Consider the following 6,254-nt stretch of genomic DNA (forward strand, 5'->3'; position numbering starts at 1 on the left):
GTAAACTTCTGACCCACTGGAATTGTGATACAGTGAATTATACGTGAAATAATCTGTCCGTAAACAATTGTTGGAAAAATTACTTGTGTCATGCTCAAAGTAGATGTCCTAACCGACTTGCCAAAACTATAGTTTGTTAACAAGACATTTGTGGAGTGGTTGAAAAACTAGTTTTAATGACTCCAACCTAAGTGTACAGTGAGGGGGAAAAAGTATTTGATTCCCTGCTGATTTTGTACGTTTGCCCACTGACAATGACATGATAAGTCTATAATTTTAATGGTAGGTTTATTTGAACAGTGAGAGACAGAATAACAACAAAAAAATCCAGAAAAACGCATGTCAAAAATGTTATAAATTGATTTGCGTTTTAATGAGGGAAATAAGTATTTGACCCCTCTGCAAAACATGACCTAGTACTTGGTGGCAAAACCCTTCAATCACAGAGGTCAGACGTTTGTTGGAGTTGGCCACCAGGTTTGCACACATCTCAGGAGGGATTTTGTTCCACTCCTCTTTGCAGATCTTCTCCAAGTCATTAAGGTTTCGAGGCTGACGTTTGGCAACTCGAACCTTCAGCTCCCTCCACAGATTTTCTATGGGATTAAGGTCTGGAGACTGGCTAGGCCACTCCAGGACCTTAATGTGCTTCTTCTTGAGCCACTCCTTTGTTGCCTTGGCCGTGTGTTTTGGGTCATTGTCATGCTGGAATACCCATCCACAACCCAATTTCAATGCCCTGGCTGAGGGAAGGAGGTTCTCACCCAAGATTTGACGGTACATGGCCCCGTCCATCGTCCCTTTGATGCGGTGAAGTTGTCCTGTCCCCTTAGCAGAAAAACACCCCCAAAGCATAATGTTTCCACCTCCATGTTTGATGGTGGGGAGGGTGTTCTTGGGGTCATAGGCAGCATTCCTCCTCCTCCAAACTTGGCGAGTTGAGTTGATGCCAAAGAGCTCGATTTTGGTCTCATCTGACCACAACACTTTCACCCAGTTCTCCTCTGAATCATTCAGATGTTCATTGGCAAACTTCAGACGCCCCTGTATATGTGCTTTCTTGAGCAGGGGGACCTTGCGGGCGCTGCAGTATTTCAGTCCTTCGCGGCGTAGTGTGTTACCAATTGTTTTCTTGGTGACTATGGTCCCAGCTGCCTTGAGATCATTGACAAGATCCTCCCGTGTAGTTCTGGGCTGATTCCTCACCGTTCTCATGATCATTGCAACTTCACGAGGTGAGATCTTGCATGGAGCCCCAGGCCGAGGGAGATTGACAGTTATTTTGTGTTTCTTCCATTTGCGAATAATCGCACCAACTGTTGTCACCTTCTCACCAAGCTGCTTGGCGATGGTCTTGTAGCCCATTCCATCCTTGTGTAGGTCTACAATCTTGTCCCTGACATCCTTGGAGAGCTCTTTGGTCTTGGCCATGGTGTAGAGTTTGGAATCTGATTGATTGATTGCTTCTGTGCACAGGTGTCTTTTATACAGGTAACAAGGTGAGATTAGGAGCACTCCCTTTAAGAGTGTGCTCCTAATCTCAGCTCGTTACCTGTATAAAAGACACCTGGGAGCCAGAAATCTTTCTGATTGAGAGGGGGTCAAATACTTATTTCCCTCCATTAAAATGCAAATCAATTTATAACATTTTTGACATGCGTTTTTCTGGATTTTTTTGTTGTTGTTATTCTGTCTCTCACTGTTCAAATAAACCTACCATTAAAATTATAGACTGATCATGTCTTTGTCAGTGGGCAAACGTACAAAATCAGCAGGGGATCAAATACTTTTTCCCCTCACTGTATGTAAACTTCCGACTTCAACTGTACATATTGCCTCGACTGGCCGGTGCCCCGCACATTGACTCAGTGCCGGTGCCCCCTGTATATAGCCTCTCTTTTTAGGGTATTATTTCTTAAAACTGCATTGTTGGTTAAGGGCTTGTAAGTAAGCATTTCACTGTAAGGTCTACAGCTGTTGTATTCGGCGCATGTGGCAAATACAATTTGATTTGATTTGATTGGGACACTAGTGTGACGACGAAAGACAATTAATTGTACATTCATCAGACACAAAGTAGCAAAAGAAAGCACTCATGTGGTATAAAAGAACAGCTACTCTCCAGGGCAATAAATCACTTAAATGAATAGCAAGAGATGCATCCATTCTGTTTGTGGATAGATTTCAGTGGTCTGCATAGATTCTGTGTAGGCTAGGCTAGGCTAGGCTAGGCTACTCCGCTCCTTTTTTTCAATGGGGTAGTGTGGCAGATGGGGAGAATCACATCCAGCCTCTAAGAGGCTTCTTTGGTTTCACGTGAGCGCTGTGCGCTAGCTGTCCCCCTCTTTTTCAGGCTCTGTGGGTGAAGTGTAACAGGAGCTATGAGGGGAAATCAAGACACCGGTATGTCTGGATCATGCTGTTCAACTTCAACTCGAGGAACAGAGTGTTTGTACACTCACTGTCAGCATGGTATACTGCAGGTAAAAAGGGACAAATATGAAGAGGAGTCATCTGACTTTCTGAAAGGGACTATTAAAGAAGGTTCCCTGCTGTTGGAGTAGATGGAAGATGGACGTGTGAACCTTTTTCAAGCTCTGTGTTGTGTACCTTCAGTTAAGTTATGCAACACCTGAGGAGGGCAGAGGAGAGGGAATCTCACAGCAAAGAGACAGAATGCCCACTACTGGAACAAAATGATCCAACTGTTGTGCTGCAGGGTCGTGTTTCACCCTTTCAGTTTCACGCGGAACATACTGGTTTGTTCACCTGGGATTATTATCTTTAATGAAAGGTGAATCATATTTGTAAAATAATAAAGAAAGCTGCTGGATATATAATTTGATATGACTCGTGGTTGGATGGATGCAGTTATCAGGGTGGTTTATTTCTGACAACATCTCTCTCATGTATCAAATGCTGAGAGAGTGAAAGGGGGCTTGAGGGGGAAATGATCCATTCTAAATGGCAAATTGTCAGAAAAATACTGTAGAAATGAGTACCACTAGATCAGGGCAAGATGGGGAAATTAGAAGATAAATAAAAAGGTTATTATTATGTAGTTATAATGTAATGTCAAATAAATACCCATATAGTGGACTGTAAATTCAAGTTTGAGGCCTAGCAATCCACCCCAAACCCTCATCCCCCTTTCTATCTGAAACAGTGACTTCTTGTGTATGGGGTTAGCTAACGCAGTGTCACATGCTTTATCCTCGTTTGCCTTGCCTGGTCACACGACATTAACCAGTTTCACATGGCCCTCATAGCTGTGGCATAGAGGAGCGTGCAGTCATTCATTACCTTAGACACAGAATGGAGACTCACCCTGGTTGACACGATGGATGCTTTACATGGCATTTACTTATAATACTATGAGAGGGGGCCCCTCACAACGTACCTCTTGTTTTAGGTTGGGTGAGTTGGTAGCACCTGGGTGATATAGGTCAAAGGAGGATCAGTTACCCCTCAAAAGTCTGTTTAAGAAAACAGAGTTTCCCCTCCATCTGAACACATCACCTTGACACTGCCACTCTTAGCATACAAAGATAAGTAACAGATCCATTCACAAACGGACAAATTATATCAAATTTAGAAAATGTCCTGCTTGAATTAAACTGGGCCCCGTATGAAATTAAACTGTTTCCAACAATCAGTGGAGTGCAGAGGTTTGTTTACATTTACATTTACATTTTAGTCATTTAGCAGACGCTCTTATCCAGAGCGACTTACAGGAGCAATTAGGGTTAAGTGCCTTGCTCAAGGGCACATTTACGTCATTTAGCAGACGCTCTTATCCAGAGCGACTCACCAATTGGTGCGTTCACCCTATAGCCAGTGGGATAACCACTTTACAATTTTGGGGGGGGGGGGGGGGGGGGGGTAGAAGGATTACTTTATCCTATCCCAGGTATTCCTTAAAGAGGTGGGGTTTCAAATGTCTCCGGAAGGTGGTGAGTGACTCCGCTGTCCTGGCATCGTGAGGGAGCTTGTTCCACCATTGGGGTGCCAGAGCAGCGAACAGTTTTGACTGGGCTGAGCGGGAACTATGCTTCCGCAGAGGAAGGGGAGCCAGCAGGCCGGAGGTGGATGAACGCAATGCCCTCGTTTGGGTGTAGGGACTGATCAGAGCCCGAAGGTACAGAGGTGCCGTTCCCCTCACTGCTCCATAGGCAAGCACCATGGTCTTGTAGCGGATGCGAGCTTCAACTGGAAGCCAGTGGAGTGTGCGGAGGAGGGGGGTGACGTGAGAGAACTTGGGAAGGTTGAACACCAGACGGGCTGCGGCATTCTGGATGAGTTGTAGGGGTTTAATGGCACAGGCAGGGAGGCCAGCCAACAGCGAGTTGCAGTAGTCCAGACGGGAGATGACAAGTGCCTGGATTAGGACCTGTTTGTTCTGAGGAATACTGTATAAATACTGTACCATAGGATATAGGCTCCATATTGTGAGAGAAATCAGCACCAGGTTAAAGTAAAGGCTTGTTCCAGCCACACACAATCTCTCTCATTCTATTCCTCTACCAACACTGCCCTGTCTCCCAACCCTGCCCTGTCTATGGGAAAGTGATGCATAAATGCACAATGGTAAACGGGCCAAAAGTACTGCTGTGGATAATATTTCACATGGTTAATTATCACAGTATGAGAGAGACAGGGAGAAAACTTATCTGGTGATAAGATGATCCCACAGTGTCAGTGGATGTCAGGTTTCTCTTGAAACTGTAGTTATACCAAATTACCACTAGAGGATGCACGTCAGTCAATTTTGAAAGGTGCTGTTCCCCCTTAGAAAAACAAAACTCACCTTAAATGTCACATTTCTAAGCAAATTGGGGAAAACAGTGACTAGATTAATTTTTGTGGAAATATCAAGCAGTAGGCCTATGAGTATTGCCGCAAACCAGCTGAGAGTAAATAAGTTAGTACATTTTCCAATTTCTTTTTTTATAATAATCTACTATTGTACAATATTAATAATAATAATATGCCATTTAGCAGACGCTTTTATCCAAAGCGACTTACAGTCATGCGTGCATACATTTTTTGTGTATGGGTGGTCCCGGGGATTGTGTGTGGAAGTACATCATTTGTATCCTGTCAAATGATCAGTGTTCCTACTAGTGACTTATAATGTGAGATCAATGGAACATGGAGATGTGATGAAATCCTTGGTGAGATCTTACCATGTGTTCAATGCCAGGTTCATTATGTGACGCCTTTCCCCCCTCAGAAGACTGAAAAGATATGGCATGGGTCCCCAGATCCTCAAAAAGCTATACAGCTGCACCATCGAGAGCATCCTGACCGGTTGCATCACAGCCTGGTATGGCAACTGCTCGGCATCCGACCGTAAGGCACTACATAGGGTAGTGTGTACGGCCCAGTACATCACTGGGGCCAAGCTCCCTGCCATCCAGGACCTATATCCTAGGCGGTGTCAGAGGAAGGCCCAAAAAATTGTCAAAGACTCCAGTCACCCAAGTCACAGACTGTTCTCTCTGCTGCCACACGGCAAGCGGTACCGGAGCGCCAAGTCTAGGTCCAAAAGGCTCCTTAACAGCTTCTAACCCCAAGCCATAAGACTGCTGAACAATTAATCAACATTTTCTTAACTCTATTTTCTTAAAACTGCATTGCTGGTTAAGGGCTTGTAAGTAAGCATTTCACGGTAAGGTTGTATTTCACCTGTTGTATTCGGCGCATGTGACAAATAACATTTGATTTGATTTGATTACATTAAGTAATAGGCATAAATGTTGTGTGTGTGTGTGTGTGTGTGTGTGTGTGTGAGAGAGAGAGAGCACATCATTTAGGAGAGTTGACTTGTTGTACGTGGCAGTTGAAGAAGTGAACGTGTTATCACATTTCAGTGTAGGATTGAGAGTGTGGTCACTTAAAATGTGCATTGTCCTCCTGTAGCTCAGTTGGTAGAGCATGGCGCTTGCAACGCCAGGGTTGTGGGTTCGATTCCCACGGGTGGCCAGATTGAAAAATGTATGCACTCACTAACTGTAAGTCGCTCTGGATAAGAGTGTCTGCTAAATGACTGAAATGTTTAAAAAAAGTTATAAATCCATTGCCCTCTAATTATTATTTGTCACAATCTATAACTCATAGCTATATAATATGTAACAAAAAGTTAAAAGAGATTAGCTATTAGATTCAATGCAGTGCCTCCTTAATTATTGGGACAGTGAAGCATTTTTTCTTTTGACTCTATTCTCCAAATGTATGAGGTTCAAGCGCAGACT

This window comes from Coregonus lavaretus (assembly GCF_964263955.1).
Source record: "Coregonus lavaretus genome assembly, contig: HAP1_SCAFFOLD_1206, whole genome shotgun sequence".
Taxonomy (NCBI): domain Eukaryota; kingdom Metazoa; phylum Chordata; class Actinopteri; order Salmoniformes; family Salmonidae; genus Coregonus; species Coregonus lavaretus.